At 42.2% G+C, this 23,122-nt stretch overlaps 1 protein-coding gene across 2 annotated transcripts in view; it reads left to right on the top strand.

Annotated features, from left to right (window-relative positions):
* Positions 1 to 23,122, top strand: part of C2_2H8orf34 (chromosome 2_2 C8orf34 homolog) — a 1,039,122-nt gene that overhangs the window by 170,751 nt on the left and 845,249 nt on the right. The window lies entirely within an intron of this gene.

Genomic DNA, 23,122 nt, shown 5'->3' on the forward strand with positions numbered 1-23,122 from the left:
TAGCTACATTGGCGCCAACCTCCCCGTCAGACGTTCAGCAGACGGGAAAACCGTCCGCTGAACTCATAATGAGGCTCTTAGTGTTTTTTTCACAACAATTTGCCAAATCAGTAAACATTGCAATTTGGATTGCTCTTCGTCATGCACGTTGTAGACCTGGTCCCCTCCGCCTCCCTGCAATACAGAGCTTTGATCTTTACCATGTTCTTTCCTGCTCTGCCTGTGACGTGGTATGGTTTAGTACATTTGTGTCTGTTGAAGCAAAAGCTGTGCTGTGCCATTCTGCCTTTTGTATGTTGTTAGCCTAGCATGGGATTGTCTGGTGATTTGTCATTGTATTGCCCTAATTATGATGTATCTCAGGTGTGTCTGTGGTGATGTTAGACCTGTGTCAGTACATTGGGTGAAGGTGAATGGAATATTATGACTTTTGTATTTTAATCATTTTCTCTTACAGGGGATATTTGCGAGTCTAGGTTGTCACGTGAATGATGTATTAATTACCACTTCCTTTTGGGTGGAGGAGGCCAATTTTGCCCCATTGTAGGTATGTTTCGTAGATTAGTGAGCATCATTTCACACGTTCGAGTTTTTCTTGTGCAGTGATATCCCAAGCTGTAACAATGCATCACAAATTATTGCTCGTGGGAATTAAATGGACTGTAAATGGGTGCTAAGGTTGATTTGGCGCAATATTTCAAGAAGCGTACACTTTTAGTAATTCTTCAACACTTTAGTAGAGCTTGCTAGGGATTGTGGCTTTCAATCATTATATGCAAATGTTACCTTTTAGAGATAAAGTCGTTCACGTCCAAGGACAACTCTTTGGGATCCTGGTAGAACGCTTGCTGAGATCTTACTCAGGCTTTATCTTGTGAAGGATTCCACTCGGAGACCTTGTCATTGTAAAATGGCTGATGTCAGAACAGAAGACTGCTGTCTTTTCTTTGCATTGACGGCACGAGGATTTTCTTAATACTGAAGCATGTGCTACAAAGTCTACCCATTGCCTTCCAGTGATGTCAAACTACACCTCATAACTACTCTATTTCGCTTACTTTTTCAAACCTTCTATGCTTTTTAATGAGAAATGTCTCCAATGCATCTGTGCTCAGTGCCTTATGAGTAATTTCTGCTCCTCTGATTTAATCATTTCAGGCTGCCCTTTTATGATTGTTTACACAGAGACAAACCATTCCCCTTCTACTACACCATTTAAACTTCTCACCAAATGTAATTGCTTTACACAATCATATGCAGTGGGTGGCCATTCCTTCACTAATCCCAAAACTCTGGTACAGTACAGTGCTGTGGGAAATATATCTGCCCCTAAATATTTTGCCTTTTGTGTACCATGGCATTGTACTGTACTGAGGTTTGATGTTAGTAGGTTCTTTTATTGAAAGACATGGACATCAAATCCATCAGATGGTCGTCATTCCATAATCATAATCATCATAGTCCTACTACAACTAAACCTAACTGGAGGACTAATTTTTCTACGGACTCTCATGAGTGCTGTGGTATCTGGGACAAACCTTGCTTGGTGTTTCTTCTGAACACCACATTAGGCTCTGAGGTAGTGGAGCTTATCTCACCGCATTGGACCATAGTTTGCCTTTAATACGATATATCATTGACTGTACATATACCATATTTGGGAAGTGCACCCCGTTTTGCCACCACTACCCGCTATTTTCTGTGTATGCTGTCTAGTTGTAACTTGCCATGCCAGTTCCAATTTGCAGCTGGGGAAAGGAGCCATACCCTCTTCTAGAAAGCAAAATAGTTCCATTGTCTCAAGGCTGAAGTTCAGTATTAATATTGTAAAGCAGGAAACATGATAGTAGAAAATCCGCCTGCACTTTCCAAGTATCTAACTTTGCCACGCATACTGACATGTTAATTATCTGGGTGAACTGAGGTCCTCTTGTCAATAAGCTTGTCACACTGTTGACCTCTACTGGCCACTTCGAATATAATATTTTCCTTGTCAATTTTCCTACGCCTCTCATTCATGGTTAAGGAATGTATATTCCAAAGAAACTCTATGTTGCTGCTTTTGAATATTTTGGTTTTATATTTAATCTACCTGTACCCAAACATGCTAATAGACAGTTATCACTTAAGGCACTGATTGTTATTCTCCTTCTCTTTATCATCACATTTTCTTTTTACATCAACAAGTGAATAATAGTGCATACTTTTTCCTCTGAACATGATATTCTTTTTTATGCACCGTGCATTGCTCCTCGTTTGGCAGAGCTGTTGGAAGAGGTCCTCAAGCTGGTAAAAATCCCTCCATCTCCTCGCAACTCCCGCCTGATATCCCTCTCGAAATACAAGGAGGAACCTGCCAACCTTTCCTCCTATTGGCCTATCGACATCTCAGGCACAAACTACAAAATCCTTGGTAAGATATTGGTGGACAGATACACCCAAGTTCTTCCAGGGATCACCCACCCAGACCAAAACTGCTTTGCCTTGGGCTGCAGCACTTCCCATTACATCAAACGCCTCTTTCTCATCCAGGATCAGGTTCCAGCACAATATCCTCATGCCGCCTGCCAGGTCCTGGACCTTGAGAAGGTGTTTGACACTCTCTGCTGGGACTATATATTCCGGGTATTGCCCCCGTTGGGGGTGGGTGATTGTCTCCTCAAGGATACAAAATTGCTCTACACAAAACTCACCTCCCAGATGGGACTGAGGTGGCTCATTTCCCTGACTTTCCCGGTGGGAAAAGGAATTCTGCAGGGATGTCCTCTATCCCTCCTGCTCTTTGCAATAGCAGTGGAGCCATTAGCCATCCTCTTGCGCAAGGAGGGACAAACTTGGAGTATCCCCCTATATGACAGGATACATGCAGTATCCCTTTGTGCTGATGGCTAGATCTACCTTTGTGACGTCCGCTCCAACCTGACACCCACTGCTTCCACTCTTGATGTTTTTGCACTAGCAGCAGGCCTCTGAGTTAACTGGGCCATGTCCAGTGTATAACTATTGCAACCAGACACCCCCCCCACAAGGTATCCAGCTGGGAGGCTCCTCACTCGAGTGGTGCAACACTACATTCCGATACCTCTGGGTATATCTCTACCACTCCCTCTTTGACATGCTTGATGGCAACTTGAACACAAGCCCTGTCCTCACTGAGACCGAGGATATGCTGCTGGAAACATCTTTTGTTGGTCGTGCCAGGGAGAATAGCTCTGTCAACAATGGTCATCCCAGCTATTGTACTAATTCACACATTTACCTGTTGCGCCCCTCTGTGGCGATAAATGCCCGCCTGATTCCATTAAAAAAGTTGTAGTTGCCAGTTAGCAAAGGTGGCCTGGGCGCTCCATCTTTTGAGGCCTATTACTTGTTAGCCCAGCTGTAATGGATGTTGCGATGGTTAGCCGGATGAAACCTGGCAGAGATTTGCCACGGGGCAGACCCCCTCACACTGACCTGGGTCAGGAATTTACTGCTTTCTGGGAAAACACCCCCATCTCTGTGGCCCCTCCAAGTACAAGTGGCACAGAGATGTATGGCCAGAGTTCACTTCCTTAAAGAGTTCACATGTCCCCACATATACCCCAGTGCTTCCACTGCATTGCCTCTCTCACACTTGTGGCTTTTACTCCACAGCAGACCTGAAATCCTAGCACAACTGTTGATTGTACACAGCAGGCATTCTCTTTGACAATTGCCACCTGCTTACCTTCGACCAACTCCTTCGACTATGAAATGCCCCCTGGCCAGTTTCTTACTTAATCTCAACCTTCGCTACACCTGTCAAAGCTTCTGGTGCACCATGGATGAAGAGTCACAGGTCTACGGGGTCTTGCAAACATTGCTACATACGGGGAGGGGTACCTCTTGATCACCTTGATCAATAGAGCCATCCAAGACCACACCGGACTCACTGACAGTGATGTGAGGCAGATGGCAGGACGATGTCAGCAGGGCGCTACATAATAAGGAGTGGGAATAAGCCCTAGATGTATTACAGAAGGTATCTCGGAACACACATTTCAAGAGCATCCAATTCTCTATCCTCCACAGGGCCTACTTAACCCCTGCCCAGCTCAATCAATATTTCCCAGATGCACACCTCTGAGGCCCCTGCTACTACTTGGTCTTTGCTGACCTGCACCACATGCCGTGGTCATGCTTGACCCTTTCTGCTTAGTGGGCTCAGATACATGAGGCTCTACAAGAACTCCCTGACATCTATACCTGGGAGGCCTCTGCACTAGGCATTTTCAAATGCAGGGAACGCCACAGAGAGTCGACACCTTTTGTCAGCTTAGCACTTTCACCAGCAAAGAGAAATCTGATCATGCACTGGAGGGCGATCACGGTGCCTTCAATAACGGCATAGCAGAGAGCCTTGATTAAATGGGGGAGGGCGAAGGTGACGCCCTTTGTTATGAAGAAGCTTGCTATCTCTGCAAATTTCCCTTGTCTGCTGCTTGGGATAACCTCCTAGAACAGTTCAAGCAATGCACTCAAGAGGCTACCTCAACCTCATGACCACACACAGGCTCTGCATGCTCCCTCCCTTGCATCCATACACACCCAGCCTAACAGTGACCTGATTCACTTCCCTCCCCCTGTGAAATTGTATATCTGCTTCTTCACACAGGGACACTCTCACCACATTACATATTGGCCTGGCTCCCCCACAATGTGATTTGCTCCTTCTCCACTCCTCCCCTCCTCCCCAAGTTCTCCTTAGTTTAAGGGAAGCAACCGCACATGGGAAGGTAATCCTAACCATATATCATCAATTAGAGTGAACACCTTACCGGTCCTAGATACGAATCCACATATGTAATACAGTAACATAGCAATAACTATGTACCAACAACAATGTTCCTCATATTCCTTCTATGACTTTTCAGCACCTTGTCAAATCCCGTAACGCAGGGACCTGTATTGCTGTCAACTTGTGTTTATTTGCAAAATCCAATAAAAACATTTATGAAAAAAAAGTAGTGAAGATGAAACCAGACATTTGTCACATGAAAAAACTTCAAAAATATCCGGACATTAGCATTTTGGTGAAGTAAGCACCAAAATCTGCATGTTATGCCCCATTAATTTCATGTGAACCTTGTAAATGGAGTCATGCACATAGCACTCTGCACATTATTCCTTTCCTACTGGATAAACTGTCGGCATGTGAATACATGGATGTTGAAATCCTCAGGCAGATCACCAGCAAAACTGCACCAAACTTACTACCCACCGGGCAGCAACCAGCTGTTCATCAACTCCACACCCCCTACTAAATCTGAACATCCTCTTTCTAGGGCACTTCAACCTCCGCTGGAAGGACGAGAAAGACACACAGGTTTACACTCTAAAAAAACATCCTTTGCCATCAAAACCTTGTGCAAGCGTGTACAAGCTTGACAAAAGCCAAAGGGCTAATCTTGACCTAGTCATATTGAAGAATAGAGTCATAAGCATTGACTTCCTTATCCTAATGGACTGGTCAGACCATATCCAAATAATATTCTCCATCACTACATGAACACAGAAAGCAAGAGTCCAAGGGATCAAACACAAACACTGGACAAGCAACACCAGAAACAATAACAGGGATGATTTTCTCCCTTTGTTGAAGGAGTCTCATACCTCCAATTGAACTGAAGAGCGTACAATATCATACTGATCTCAACAGCCATATGTGCTAGGTATAATGGGGTAGTAGCCCCACTCTGCCTCAAAAGACACAAAAACAAAGGATCCCACTCCTGGTTCAACCTAAATGAAGAAAGAAAAAGACTCAGACATGCAGATAGACTATGGAAGCATGACCGCTAAAATCCTCTAAGGGAACTAAGAAACACCTCCTCATAAAGACTAAAACTGAGGCAACATTGAGCAAATTTAAAACTCTAAATGAAGAGGAGATCATCACATCTATCAAACCAACCTCAGATTTTAATAATCTCTTCCTTTTTCATTCATATTAGCTCTCATTCAACTTGTCTTCCCCATCTGAACAAACATCATAAACTCATCACAACCACAAGGTATTATACTGCACTCCTTGAAGATTGCACAAGTGACACCACTCCTGAAAAAAAACTTTGCACTGATTTTACAGATTTAAATAATTTATGTCAGATGTGTAACATCCCCTTTCATACAAAATTGTTGGATAGAAGTGTTCACACCCAACTATTTCAACACATTAAACACTTCAACTGACTCATCAAGTTCCAGTCAGGATTTAGACCAGGACACAGCATAGAATCAGCCGTCCTACATATCATGATTGACACACTCAGTATACTGGACTAGAACAACTCCTACCTTCTCATATTCCTAGACCTGCCATCGGAGTTTGAGATGGTCAAACCTGATTGCCTTCCGCAGTTGCTTGAAAGCAGATTGGGGCTCACTGGTAACATTCTCAAATAGTTCTCCTCTTTCCGTCAAAATTGCTCACAACAAATCAAACTGGGAGAATCCATATCTAATGTATCCCCAATTAGAATAAGAGTCCATCAAGGATCTGCCATCCCCCACACATTTTTCACTCTCTATGTGGAATTGCTGACGGAGATTCTAAAACAGGCAAACCATGCAAAAGACACGAAAGTAGATGACATGCAGCTGTACTTACAAATTTCCTACCTGGAAGATATCACCCCACTCATAGATACTCTGGAGTTTCTACTCTTCTCCCTGCCCCATTGCTCCCTCCCCATACATACACATAGAGACCCTCCATTGTAAACTCAACATTGTTGAATAAATTAAATCCCTTGGGATTACACTTGATAAAAAGCTTAACATACAAGCATACTTCCGCTCATGTACATGTAGTGCCTTTCTCAATCCCAGCTTTCTTAAGAAGGTGAAACGTTTCGTACTGTCACAAGACTTCAAGGTCGCTGTTCAATCCCTAGACCTGTCCAGACTTGACAATGGGAGTGCAACCTTCACAGGGCTACCAAAATTATGCCTGGACCCAATTAAGACAACCCTAAATGCTGCAGCAAGACTGATAACAGGAACAAAATGCTTTGACCACATCACGCCAAGTCTTGCTACTGGATTCCTCTCTATTCCAGGATCTAACTGAAGGTAGCATGCCTGACGCACAAAGCCATATACCATGATGCACCCAGGTGCTTCACAAATAAACTACAATCTCAGAAGGCAGCTGCTCCCTAAGGAGCATGAATTCCTTTCAGCTGGAACTTTAGGGATTCATAAAAAAGACCTAATCCCACATCTTCTCAGGATCTGCCCTAAGAATATTGAACTCCCACCTGTCGGAGTTCAGGGTTAACACATCGTTAATCGCTTTAAAAAAATAGGTCAAAATGATATTACTAAACAGATTCCTAGCAGAATGATCTGGATTAGGCTCTTCGTTCCCCCATGGATAGCCCCCTCTCTTGCTGAGACTCCTCCATTCATACGTTTCACTAACACTTCACCACAATTGGTGTTCTGACAAAGAACATTTTAGCAGTGTGTGTGATATCTTAAGACGCATGGTATTAAATGTTATGTAAAGGGCTCTGGTTTCTCTGTCTAGTGCTCTTATACCCACGACTAATATTCACACTTCAAGGAACTCTCTAGAAGGCAAATAAAATGTATTACATACAATAAATAATGATTCCAAGGGCATTGTTATTTGTTTCAGGCAATAAATAATGTAGAGGTGTGATTCGCACATTCAGGTTTTAAATATTTATATTTGTCCCAAAAGAAGGCTACTTATTTCACAAACACTAGCTCAGTCGTAAAGTAGCCTTTATCCGTGCTTCTTATTCCTCCACATCCCTCCAGAAAATGTATCAGTATTTGGAAGGTTTTCACAGTTGATTAAAAGATTAATTAATTTGTTAGGCTTTGATAATGGAACATTTTCCAAAGTTCAGAAAAATGTCTGTAATTATGACACATTCAGTAAATGCAATAGATATTTTCCATGAGTCACTTGTCAATGATCTTAAAAATCTGAAGAGAAGCCCTAAGCACACACATGAAAACAGAAGGAGATGAGAGATGAGAGAAACCATCAGCTGTTTGCAGGAAGATCAGAATCTGATCATTAAAGCATTGGATAAATGTGGAAATATAGTGCTAATGAGTAGTAAGATGTTCATCAATGAGGCAATGCCACAATTGGAAAATAAAGATTGCAGTGAGACATACAAACATAAAATGTAAAAAGCAGCTAAAGTAAACTGAGACTACTGGACTGGAAGGAAAAGGACCTTCTAGAAATAGAAGGAAAGGAAAAAGGTCTTCCAGAAATAGAAGTATACAAATTTTTGAAATGTAAAGAACCAGTGGTCCTAACAACGTATTCTTGCCTGAAGTCCATAAAGATTTGAACAAACCTCCAGGACATCCTATAGTGACCTCAATAGATACATTTTAGAAACCACATCAGAATATATGGATAATTATCTACAAACACGTGTGAAATTCTTACCCTCCTTTAATAAAAACACTAGAGGGCTGTTGCATATGATTGACAATGCACCATTACACCATGGCAGGAGGACTATACTGTACATGATTTCAATGGATGTAACATCATTGTACATTTCTATAGGACATAAAGAAGGATTGGTAGCTAGTAGATATTGTTTGGATAGATGCCCTATACAATATTTGAAACATATTGAAATGATTATGGAGGTGCTTGGGTGGTGCCTTGAAAAAAATATTTTTGTCTTTAAAAAATAATATGTACAGGTAAGTCCATGGCACTGCCATTGGGACCAGACTGGCTTTCAGTTACGCCAACCCTCTTTTGGGGTGGTGGGAAGAGATTGTTATGAGGAATGTGAAAATATGATGGCACATGTGGTATTCTGGCATTTTTCCATTGATGACCTGTTTTTATTATGGTCTGAAATAGAAGAAGAAGCAGTAGAGTTTGTTAACAGATGCAATAACAAGTTTCTGAATTTGAGCTTCACTGGAAATGTACATAAGACTACAGTGAGCTTTCTTGACCTTGAAGTCAAAGATTAGAGATTACAAATAGTACACAGGATGGAAACTGCGGATAATAGCGTGTCACACACCAGCAGTGCCCACCAGCAGGATTCCATTTGGAGAACGCAAAAGAATCAAAAGAAATTGTAGTCTGGAATGTGATTTTCAAAAGGAACAGAAAATGTGGCACCAGAGGTCCATGGTGAGTGGATATACATAGGCGGTCATTCTGACCCTGGCGGTCAAAGACCGCCAGGGCGGAGGACCGCGGGAGCACCGCCGACAGGCCGGCGGTGCTCCAATGGGGATTCCGACCGCGGCGGTAAAGCCGCGGTCGGACCGGCACCACTGGCGGGCTCCCGCCAGTGTACCGCCGCCCCATTGAATCCTCCACGGCGGCGCAGCTTGCTGCGCCGCCGAGGGGATTCCGACCCCCCCTACCGCCATCCAGATCCCGGCGGTCTGACCGCCGGGATCCGGATGGCGGTAGGGGGGGTCGCGGGGCCCCTGGGGGCCCCTGCAGTGCCCATGCCACTGGCATGGGCATTGCAGGGGCCCCCGTAAGAGGGCCCCTAAATGTATTTCACTGTCTGCTGCGCAGACAGTGAAATACGCGACGGGTGCAACTGCACCCGTCGCACAGCTTCCACTCCTCCGGCTCGATTCCGAGCCGGCTTCATCGTGGAAGCCTCTTTCCCGCTGGGCTGGCTGGCGGCCTGAAGGCGACCGCCCGCCAGCCCAGCGGGAAAGTCAGAATTACCGCCGCGGTCTTTCGACCGCGGAACGGTAAGCTGACGGCGGGACTTTGGCGGGCGGCCTCCGCCGCCCGCCAAGGTCAGAATGAGGGCCATAGTGTCTTGGAGAGTATGAAAAGAAAAATTGATACCAAACCAAGAGACGATTAGTATATCCAAACAACAGAAGCAAAAGAAAAAGGACATGAAGTTATAATATTAATTGTGAAGTATAACAAAGACTGCTGGATAATGAATGAATCCCTACAAAGAAACACTGGAGTGTTTTTTCGATAGATATTGTCCCAAAAGAGAGAAATATATCACAGCCTATGATAAAATATAAGACGGCAGAGTCACTAAAAGACAATCTGGTTCATAGCCATCTGACAGATGAACTGGAGATTTGATTCAGTTTGCTAAAATAAGACAATGAAAGGTTTTTATCCCTTCAAAAAATGCAGAGGCTGTAGCAACTGTGAAAAGTGTTGAGTTTATAGCATCCAACCATAAAAAAAAGACATTGAATTCAGAAATGTATTACGTGCCAAACAAAATATGTGGTATATATGTCGGAATGCATATGGGCAAACCAATATATGGGCAGTACGAAGCTAAAAATAAGAGTGCATACTTCAACATACAATGGAGATCACAATTCAGGATTTCACATACCAGGTGGCAAAATACTTTGCACAGGAACATAACAGTGATGCGAGTCAGCTGGCCTTTGTAAGGATTGACTGTGTAGAAAAATAGCGTGGAAAAAATATAACTGAAAAATCTGAGGAAATTGAAATCTGAATATATTATGTCAATTAAAACAAAAGAGACAAACAATCTCAACCCTTTCAAAGAACTTTGGGTACCCTTAGATGCATAAGTGGATCATATGGGATCATATGGTGTAGAGGAAGAGAAACCATGATCATCATTATTTAGTGGATAAAGTACACACCAGCCATAAATATTTGTTTTGCAGTCACTTTAATGATAGGTGGGGAAGAGAGTGCTAACTTTCTTAGCATTGAGAAAGAGTGAAAAGACTGCAATATGAACACATAAGGTTTTAAAAATTAAAAATGGATAACATGTTTGTCTGCCCTGTTCTGAGCGGAATTCGAATTTCACATGAATATTAATTTGTGCGTTAAGAAATATCTTGTATTGTATGCAAAGATTAGGAAGGATTACACTTAAGGATTAATCGACATGAAGATAAATTGCCCACTTGGGCTTGATTGAAAGTTATGTATCAATTAATGTATTTTCTATTTCCAAAAGAGATAGTTTATGAAATGAAATAATTAATTTAAAAATGACTTAGGGCCTGATTTAAATATCAGAGGAAAGGTTACTCCATCACAACAGTGATGGATATCCCAGCCGCCAAAATCCAAATCTAATAGAAAACTATGGGATTTTGATTTCAGGGGTGGGATATCCATCACTGTTGTGATGGAGGAATCCATCTGCCAAAATCTAAATCAGGCTCTTAATTATGTGTCCATTGTTTAGGAAATGAAACTAAAGGAACACTGTGTGCAATATGGCCATCTAACAGTATTTCAATACGGGGATCTAGAAACTAATGCGCCTGAGTGTCATACTGGTCACAGTCCTCTGTCTATTGCTCGTTTACCCTGTGACCACTCCACCCTACCCTGCACCACTTCACTCTACTCTGAAACAATCTACTCTATTCCACAGCAGTCTACGCCGCTGTACTCCACTCTGCACCACTCCACCTTGGCCCACTCCACTATGTGCCATTGCACTCTATGCCACTGCAATCTCCGCTGCAGCACTCCACTCTACTCTGCACCACTCTGCTCTGCACCACTTTACTCTACCTCACTACACGCTACTCCAATGCACTCTACACCACTTTACTCAAAACCAATGCACTCCACGCCACTGCACTGTATGCCAAACTACTCTGTGCCCCTGTACTTTACACCACTTCACCCTAAGCTACTCTACTCTACGACACTCCATTCTATGATATGCACTCTACGACACTCTATTCGATTAAGCTCTACCCCACTCCGACAATCTACTGCACTCTGTGCCACTCTACTACACTACTGCACTGTACAACGCTCTATGGAACTCCCTCTGTGCTACTCCATGCCACTTTACTCCACTCTGTTCTATGACACAATACTCCACTACTCCACTCTTCGCCACTCCACTCCAGGCCATGCGACTCCACTCCACGTGACTCCATGCAACACTCTATTTCACACCACTGTACGATACTCTACTCCATTCTATGCCAGTTCACTCTACAACACTCTACTCCCTGCTAAGCCATCCCACTCTACTACCACTCTACTCTAAAGCACTTCACTCCGCTATACTCAGCACCCTCTATGCCACTCCACTCTTCTGTACACCACTCCATGACACTCTATGCCACTCCACCCTACTCCACTCAACGCCCTTCACTCTACGACACTCTACTCCCTCCACAACACTCCACATATCTCTACACCAGTCCGTAACACTCAACTTCACTCCACGCTCTTCAGCTCTACTCTACACCACTCCATACTACTTCAAGACTCCCTCTGCCACTCCATAACACTCCACTCTACTCCATGACATTCCACTTCATGCCACTCTCGATTACACCACTAACTTTCAGCCATGCTAGAGTATAACATGGCTAAGACATATTGGCAAAGCCAAGAGCTCTTGCATTAACGAGAATGGTTTGCTTTGCCAATGCTTGTTATGTTAGTAGAGCTCTAATTAAGAGCCAGAGGCATGAATACCGGATTCTATACCCAATTGTTCACTGTCTCATTAGGGAAATGCTTGCTTTGCCTGTGGGCCACTTCCTCACTAGAATGAAGCAGCAGAATTGTGGCTGACTGTCCTATCAACCTTCTTCCTCCTCAATCGGGACACCACAGACCCAAAAGAGACAGGAGAACACGGGCAGCACTCTTCCTCAAGCATTCATTGCGTTGTCTGGCAGTCTCTGCTCAACTACACTGACAGGGAACTGAAAGCTGCGCTGAGCCAGTGCTCAGAGAACCTTTCGGTGCAGCATTTGCCATCTGCTTCTTGGAGAGGAGAGGGTGCAACGTTGGCATGGAGGAGAAGGGAAGGGAAAGCACACAGGGTGCTGGGGGTGGGTGGCGGAAGGTTAGGTATTACTTTTTTATATACATGGACGTTGAAGGTGGGCAGAGGGAGGTGTGGCTGGGATGGAAGCCATCATTTGTTTTTTAATTATCGGGGGCAGGGTAAATTGTAAGAGTTGTGGTAGTAGGTGGCATGAGATTCGTATTTTTTTTTTATACTTGAGATCAGGAGAACACTGCGGATGGCAGCGAGGGGAGATGAAATGTGGACCATATGGAATATAAAATAGCAGATGGGTGACTGACTAGAGGGATGATTTTCATCTCTGGTTCTGAGTGACATCAGTGACAACTTCTATTTGATGTCACTCAGAAACTCCTTGGGTTTAAAACACCCTCATTATTCAGTTATCCGCCTACTCACTATATCTTTGGCCTGGCTTTGACCTTAAATTTTTAATTGGTTAGAAGTATTGCATTTTGATTGTTGGTAACCGGGATTCACAAGCTCCACTGGTAACGTGAATGTACTGAAAAAAGGGAAAAGCTTTTTTGACGTGTCTTTGTTTGCAAATAGTTCGATCATTGTGTTTTGGCGCTAGGATTAAACAGTGCACCACTGGTCTCTCTCCCGTGTAATCAAAGTATATGCTGGGGGATAGAATAAAAAAACACCCTAATAAATGTAGGCTCTGATTACAAGTTGGTTGGTATATTCCAACCCAGGCATAAATCCCTGTTTATACACAGGTAGGAATTATGAGTTGTTAAGTATTTAACCCATCCGGTAATTATCAGATGGGTTCAATGCATCAAGATTCTTTAAATTTCAGCAGGTCAAACCTGGCAAAAAAATACTGGGGGAAAAGCAGATGGTATTTACCTTACCCTGCGGATTTTAATGCGTTGAACACCATAATCTGCATGTTATTCTCCACCAATTTGTAATAGCTGTAATGTATTGCACCCAGTAAATAGCGTTCCCCCAATGCCATAACAAAACGTAAGGGGACCCCCCCTGCAAAGTACCTGTAAGGGACCCCTTCCCCCTGTACCCAGTCAGGGGCCTGCCGCCTTTGCACAGCGAACTGTGCTGATGGGGCCCCCTGGAGCTCGGGACCAAAGATCAAAGGGGCTGAGGGGGCCTTTGTTACCACACTGGTTCCCCTGTATCATTATTTGTCAGGTGCGATAAATAACACCTAAAGTCGTAATTGGGTCTATAGTTTCTCTTCAAGAAACCGTTGATTTCAGCCCTGATAAGGAGTGTCCTGGATTAGGAATCTGTATTTTAGAATAGGAAATTACATGCAGTTTTTTGCACTAAAATTTGCATTTACTGGGAATCCTCCACCCTCAGTAAATTTCATTTGATTTTACCTGCTGAAATTACCAGGTGAAAAACAAGAGCGGTATAGTAATTACAGAATCACGGCAAAACTAGTCTCTGTGCAAGGGTTTGAGCAGTGATCGGATTTTACTATTAAAGAGGGCCCTAATGTAGCTAAAATACAGGGATGGCCTCAGAATGAGTTGGAGGCGAGAATAATCTAGGCTTTCCAATAATTGCACAATGGATCTTTGGCTGGACATATCCCTAACAATATCAAAGAAATGCGCACGTGCTCTTTAATCGCGTCAATCCTACGCACAATGTAATTCAGTCCCTATATTTTTGGTAAATTTAGTGACTTGTCATTAACTCTTGCGTATAACGAGACAGACTCTGTTAATTCATGTGTTATTTACCTGTAGATCAAATGAATTTCCGCATATCCCTTGCGATTTCGGCTGGTACATTTCATTATTATAATTCCGTTATAGATTGGATTTACCGGTGGAGATTAATCACACCCGACCGTAGTCATTATCTTTCCTGCAATAAGATTCCACTGCTGGGACCACCATAAAAAACTGAAATGACAGTCCAGCTCTTATTAAGTACGGAAACAGTGTCCTTTCCGTAATGCTGGTTATTGTTTGATGAAATATCGGAGTCGGGCGAGGGAAGGCCGCCTCCCCGCAGTTCACCCTTGATGAGTCACCTCACTCGATATTCCTCCAGTCGTGGCCTTGAATCACACTGTGGCAGTCCGTGCGCTAAATACAGATATGCCACGGCTCGCAGCTCGTTAATCACGGACCCAATTACAAGAATGCTCCAATTAGTTGTGTCTAAGTGTACTTACGGGGTATTACATTAATTAACGACAGCTGGAGCAGGTTCCGTTTTCTTAATGGTTAAGCTGTTAGGAGTTTTGTGTAGAAAATGACGCATACTGTACATTGTACATTTTTTGTAATTTATTTATGTACATATATGTACTTTGACTAAAACGAGCCTCTTTTCGATCATAATGAGTTTCTTTCCAAGGCTCTTAATATCTATTGCCTGAATATTCGTGATATTTGCGGGACAGACTCGCCAATTGGGGCCAGTAGCCCAGAAAAAAAAATGAATACTGAATTTAGATTTTAAAATAGGGAATAATAGTGCATGGGCCTGTAAATACCTGTATTTTTCTTTTTAAGTGCTGTTCCCCTTCATTCTGAAGATAAACCAACTGACATTTTTGTTCTCTGTCAGAATGGGTCGGGCGGTGGGGGTTAGGGTGTGCCACAGCAGAGCCTACGTCAGCTTTGTCTGCTCCCCTGTACAGGGAGTGCAGAATTATTAGGCAAATGAGTATTTTGACCACATCATCCTCTTTATGCATGTTGTCTTACTCCAAGCTGTATAGGCTCGAAAGCCTACTACCAATTAAGCATATTAGGTGATGTGCATCTCTGTAATGAGAAGGGGTGTGGTCTAATGACATCAACACCCTATATCAGGTGTGCATAATTATTAGGCAACTTCCTTTCCTTTGGCAAAATGGGTCAAAAGAAGGACTTGACAGGCTCAGAAAAGTCAAAAATAGTGAGATATCTTGCAGAGGGATGCAGCACTCTTAAAATTGCAAAGCTTCTGAAGCGTGATCATCGAACAATCAAGCGTTTCATTCAAAATAGTCAACAGGGTCGCAAGAAGCGTGTGGAAAAACCAAGGCGCAAAATAACTGCCCATGAACTGAGAAAAGTCAAGCGTGCAGCTGCCACGATGCCACTTGCCACCAGTTTGGCCATATTTCAGAGCTGCAACATCACTGGAGTGCCCAAAAGCACAAGGTGTGCCATACTCAGAGACATGGCCAAGGTAAGAAAGGCTGAAAGACGACCACCACTGAACAAGACACACAAGCTGAAACGTCAAGACTGGGCCAAGAAATATCTCAAGACTGATTTTTCTAAGGTTTTATGGACTGATGAAATGAGAGTGAGTCTTGATGGGCCAGATGGATGGGCCCGTGGCTGGATTGGTAAAGGGCAGAGAGCTCCAGTCCGACTCAGACGCCAGCAAGGTGGAGGTGGAGTACTGGTTTGGGCTGGTATCATCAAAGATGAGCTTGTGGGGCCTTTTCGGGTTGAGGATGGAGTCAAGCTCAACTCCCAGTCCTACTGCCAGTTCCTGGAAGACACCTTCTTCAAGCAGTGGTACAGGAAGAAGTCTGCATCCTTCAAGAAAAACATGATTTTCATGCAGGACAATGCTCCATCACACGCGTCCAAGTACTCCACAGCGTGGCTGGCAAGAAAGGGTATAAAAGAAGGAAATCTAATGACATGGCCTCCTTGTTCACCTGATCTGAACCCCATTGAGAACCTGTGGTCCATCATCAAATGTGAGATTTACAAGGAGGGAAAACAGTACACCTCTCTGAACAGTGTCTGGGAGGCTGTGGTTGCTGCTGCACGCAATGTTGATGGTGAACAGATCAAAACACTGACAGAATCCATGGATGACAGGCTTTTGAGTGTCCTTGCAAAGAAAGGTGGCTATATTGGTCACTGATTTGTTTTTGTTTTGTTTTTGAATGTCAGAAATGTATATTTGTGAATGTTGAGATGTTATATTGGTTTCACTGGTAATAATAAATAATTGAAATGGGTATATATTTTTTTTTGTTAAGTTGCCTAATAATTATGCACAGTGATAGTCACCTGCACACACAGATATCCCCCTAACATAGCTAAAACTAAAAACAAACTAAAAACTACTTCCAAAAATATTCAGCTTTGATATTAATGAGTTTTTTGGGTTCATTGAGAACATGGTTGTTGTTCAATAATAAAATTAATCCTCAAAAATACAACTTGCCTAATAATTCTGCACTCCCTGTATTATGCTGTTGGGGGCGGCACATAGGCTCTGAACTGTCCCCTCAATTGGAAGGGGGAGAAGAGTGACGGGGAGTCTAGACAAGTCAGGTAGGGGGCCTGGCTGCTCTGGGCCTCTGGTCCAGGGCTCTGACTTGCGCAGATGTGTCCTTGCATCGGGATAGCAGTTTTATAGTGGGAAGAGAGTGGAAGCAGTGAGGTGTGGAAGGCCTCAGCCTGATTGTGGGAAGTATTGCATGCTTCCCCTGTGGTGATGTAGGGATTGGCTGGGGGTGGTCTGTGAACCTGTCCTTGGGGTTGTATGATGGAACCACGAGTGCAATACCACGACTGCCTTTACAACGTGGTAATTACAACACATCCGTCATTACAACGAATGCACTTACTACGAACATTTTTTACCATGAAAATGCCTTTACCATGCATGTCTTCACCACAAAAATTTTGTGGTAAAGGCATGGTTGGTAAAGACATATGCGTGGCAGAAAATATAATGGTAAGTATAAAACATATATACAAATATATATATTTATATATATATATATATATATATATATATATATATATATATATATATATGTTTGTGTATATATTTAAACATATAAATATATTATATTTTATGTATATATTTGTGGATATGTTTAAATATATTACAAATATATTATAAATGTGCATACATATATATATGTGTGTGTGCATATATATATATATATATATATATATATGCACACACACACACACACATTGCCACCTACAAACAATACCCACCTTAAGCCCTAATAAATCCCTTACCACCCTAAATCCCATACCAACCTAAAAATGCTCTTACCACCCCAAAACCCAGACCCACCCTAAAACCTAAAAACAGCTCTCTCCACCCCAAAACCCATACCCACTGTAAAACCTACAAATGTCCTTACCACCCCGAAACCCATACACACCCTAAAACCAAAACATGCCCTTACCACTCTAAATACCATACCCACCCTAAAATGTAAAAATGTCCTTACCACTCCAAAACCCATACCCACCCTAAAAACTAAAAATACCCCTACCACCCCAAAACCAATACCTATCCTAAAACCTAAAAATGCCCTTACCTTGGCAAAACCCATACCCACCCTAAAACATAAAAATGCCCTTACCACCCCAAACTCAAACCCACCCTAAAACCTAAAAATACCCTTACCACCCTAAAACCCATACCCATCTTAAAACCTAAAAATGCCCTTACCACCACAAAACTTATATCCAACATAAACCCTAAAAATACCCTTACCACCCTAAATTTCATACTCACCGTAAAACCTAAAAATGCCCTTACCACCACAAAACCCATGCCCACCCTAAAACCTAAAAACAAACCTCTCCACCCCAAAACCCATACCCACCGTAAAACCTAACAATGCCCTTACCACCCCAAAACCCATACGTATCATAAAACCTAAAAATGCCCTAACTACCCCAAACTCAATACACACCCTAAAACCAACAAAATGCCCTTATTACCCTAAATCCCATACCCAACATAAAATACCCTTACCACTCCAAAACCAATACCCATCCTAAGCCCTAAAAATACCCTTACCACCGCAAAACCCATATCCACCCTAAACCCTAAAAATGCCCTTACCACCGCAAAACCCATATCCACCCTAAAACATAAAAATGCCCTTACCACCCCAAACCCATACCCACCCTAAAACCTAAAAATGCCCTTACTACCCCAAAACCCATACCCACCCTTAAACCTAAAAATGCCCTTACCACCCCAAAACCTATACCCAACAACAACCCTCTCCAGCCTAATCCACATACCCACCCTGAAAACTAAAAATGGCCTTACCACCCCAAAACCCTTATCCCCCTGAAACCTAAAAATGCCCTTACTGCCCCAACCAAAACCCATATCCAACCTAAAAACCCTAAAAAAAAGAAATATATGTATATGTATACATATAATATTATAAACACTTAAACCACTTAACACTTAGCTGTACTTACCTGCAAAATCTTTACCATGCATGCCTTTACAAAATAACAAGATAATACTTACCTTTAAAACATTTGCCACACCTATACCTTTACCATTCATGACTTTAGAACGAAATTCATTGTAAAGGCATGCGTGGTAAAGGCCTGTTTGTGGTAATGGCATTGATGTAAATACATTTTGTGGTAAATGCATTGTTGTAAACGATGTTTCCCGGAATTATTAGGTCCATAATTTTGTGACCCAAGATTATTGAATTGGGAATTTGCAGACCCAGTAACTCTATGCCCAGAGACACCGACCCACTCAGAATGATGAGTGGAGTAACTGCACCCAGAGTTACTGCTCTGGGTGAAGCACCAGTATTCCTAATGAGGGCCTAAGAAATGCATATTATTTAATCGATTATAGGGTTTACAAGAAAACAAATGTGCATGTAAATCAACACAATTTGTGGAATGTCATGCTTACCCATGCTGCCATAAACTGACATGAGTAATGTCTCGAGAATAGAAAATATGCAGAATTAAAGGTGACAGAAATCCGTATTTTCACATTTATGTTTTTTTTTGCACTCATGCAAATTATTATTCTATGGGGACAAATCCCTTCCCACATATCCCTAGAACATATAGGGTATTCACATTTATTTCAAGCTTATTTTTTATTAGCAAATGTTCCTAGTGAAATGAGCTGGAAATGCTCTGAAATTAGATCTTTGTATGCAAACCCACCTCTTATTTGCAGTGCCGGATTAAACCCTGTGGAAGCTCCGAGGCAGGAAATTTCAGGGTCCCCCTCACAAATAATCTCCTAATACGTTTTTAATTTTACCAACCAACAATTTGAATAAACCAGTTTTATTATACAAAACTAAACCGTACATGTATGTAGTTTGCACCAAATTTTGTTTTACATACTGACAGCTGACAGAAGATGAGCTTTTAATAGACAAACTTTTATGTGAATCTGATGTCTATAGTTTATGTAGTTTAAGTTGCTAATGGGTACATTACATTGATAAAGTATTTTCTCTATAGAGTCTTTAATGTATAATTTTTCTTTGAGTTGATTTATTTTTTTCTATCTTTTGGAAACAATTTAAGAAAGCTTAATTGTAATTTTTCTCATTTTACTGTGTAATAAGTGCATATTTGCAGATTTCTGTCACTAAGTGTGTATATATATATATATATATATATATATATATATATATATATATATATACATATATATATTCTAATGTTAAATTCAACGTTGTACCAACCAAACCAACATTAAAGTGCATAGAAGCTTTTGTGAGGTAGCTCCTACCTATGAATGAGTCTCTTTGAAACACACAAAGGAAACTGTTGTAAACATTATGAAGTACAAATAGTGCTGTTGTCTATTAGAGTGTTCTAAACTGTTGTCATGAATGTGAGAATCCTCGTAAAACCAAAGGTCCTCTGTGGCACAAGTTGTATGTAATCGAGAAATACAAACATTTGGATATATCTGTCCTCCTGTGATAAACATAAAATGTTTGAGAGCTCAGATTGGCCTGTTAAATCGAAGTGAAATGGGTGAATTTAAATTGTAAGCTTGAAGTGAGTGTGAAGCGGCTGCGTTGCTTCTGTAGAGGTTACCAGGCGTTGCTTCTGTGGAGGTTACCATGCAGAACACAACTTGTGGGCTATTCGAAGCATTTCAGCAAAAGGGCCTTGTGGAATTAATTCACTAATCATCTTGAAGTCCACCTGAAATGCTTTTCTGGAAGAAGACTGAGATCCACGTTGCCGGACTGCTACCCTTCTATTCCTTCACAATGCTGGACTTTTAATCCATACACAGGTGTTAGGAGCGATTTAAAGATGCGTCTGAGTGGCTCAACAAACTTCTCATCCAACTAATCCTTTTTTTAGTTACAGGTTAAGCTAATCTACCCAACTTGACCCTACTTTTAATTTGGCAAGTGTTTCTCATCCACCAGCAATGAATCTTTTTCAGAGCTATCTATTAGATACATTAACCATAGAGCATTATATGAAGTGTGCTGCCTTTGCCTGTCAGCCATCATGCTTTCAGGAGCTGTACCATTAACTTTTTCTGGATACAGTACCTTGACTGCATTAAATTTGCTTGAGCTGTATGTTGCAAGTGAGTCAAAGAAAGGACCTATCATCAGTTGTCCTGGTAGTCTGATGTATAGCAGCGGCTGCCCCTAAGGAGGTCCAGGGCACTGCCTGCCTCGATTTTCAAGTTATGTGGATGGAAATTGCCAAGAGCAATTACCATCCACATAACTTGTTTTTGTAATTAAATAAGGGCTTTAAGCCCATGCCTGGTGCTGCCCTCAGTGCCAGGCTGCCTCTCGTCTTTGCTGTGATGAAAGTAAGGCAGCCAGCACTTTCAAGAGTGACCCATGCCTAGTGAGCAAGTGGCCCACAATAGGCTATGGGCTGATCTAGTGTCAGCTCTTGCCTGTAGTTTTCGGTGGTTTGAAGAGACATCCCATTCTTGATGCATAGCAGTGTCATATTTTCAAGCAGTGCTGGGCATCTAGGGTATAAGCCCCGTATTCCTGGAACTGCCTGTCAGTCACTTTCACAGGCTGCAAGCAACACAATTTACCAACTAGCTGCCTATGACATGTTGGGCAAGTGTGTTGCTCACAGCCTGTGAAGGATTGCGGGCATGTGACTCGAGGTCACAGTCATGAGAGACATACATGCTGTTATCAGATACACTGCACATGCTTTAGCAGGTGCAGAGCATCTGTTATTACTTTATGTGCATCGGAGGCTGAGACGCCATGCTTGGCTCTCTCACACTTTCTCTCCTGGAGTGGAACAGGTACACCACACCATGTGGTGGGCCGGTGTTCATGTTCCAGAGCAGGATTCGCCAGGTAAGTGTGCCCCGGGGAACAGAGACCTTACATCATGCCCGCCGGCCTATGCTTCATTTTTACTGTTTTTGAAACAATAAAAACAAACTACAAGCTGGCACAGCAGAGCACACACCTTGAAATAATGTACTTAAAAAAGTTCTAGTCTCTTGTATGCTTTTAACATGGGGGAGCATTTTACTTTTGTACATCAGTTTATATCACTATATTGAGAGGCATTTATGAAAACTTTTGCCTCAGTGATATTAACTGATGTACTGAAGTAAATGCTCCCGCCTGTTTAAAGCATAAAAGAAAGGCGCTCCACCACTTTCAGATGCCACCAGCCGCCACTGATGATCTACTCTGTAAATGTATACTAAGGCCCTCGTTACTAGTGGCCTAAAAAGTGTTGGACTATTTTTTCAACTTATCAAATCTGATTCCACAATAAATACCACTCAATTTCAAGTTTTCGAACAATAACATGCAGATTGTGGTGATTATTACACCAAAATCTGCATGTTCCAGAAAATACTGGACGTTTTCCCCCTCAGTAACTATCGGCAGGTTTGACTTGCTGATATCTATCAACGACCTCATATAGCAATTAACCAGGCCGTTCATAATGAGGGCCTTAAATTCAGTTATTTAATTGCAACAATGGCCCTTTTTTAATCTTTGTCTCTTTCACAGACAGAGGTCCTATGCCGTGACACTCTAGATCCTGCCCCTTATGGAGGGAAGTTTTTATATAAAACTCTGGTTCATGCTTTCTGGGGCATCACCCTGTTTCCCAGTTCACCTGCACAACTAGACTCATGGTCACATGATTCTCAATGATGCTATTCTGGAACCTTGGGAATGTCATGAAAGTGAGAGGGGGCTTATCATGGTGAGTGCCACATAAATTAGTTCAATCAGATACTAAAAGTCTTTTACCTCCCCTGCAGAATTTGGCAGACGTCTGGTGCAAAAAAACAAGGTCCTAGGTTTAAAGGTGCCTAATTCATTTGAAGCATTTTAAATGTTTACAATAGTTCACAAACACTGTAGCCCAAAAGGCATTGGCTACAATGAGTTTGTGCTGTAGAGGATAGTCTTAAATGATGTGACATTCAGGATCCTTTGAGTAGTTATCCAACAACTACATTTAGAGCTTCACCAAAATGTCATTGCCCTCTGTGAAATGAAAGAAATAACTGGACACTAAATGTGAAAACCACAGTAAAAACTG

This window comes from Pleurodeles waltl, chromosome 2_2 (assembly GCF_031143425.1).
Source record: "Pleurodeles waltl isolate 20211129_DDA chromosome 2_2, aPleWal1.hap1.20221129, whole genome shotgun sequence".
Classification (NCBI taxonomy): Eukaryota; Metazoa; Chordata; class Amphibia; order Caudata; family Salamandridae; genus Pleurodeles; species Pleurodeles waltl.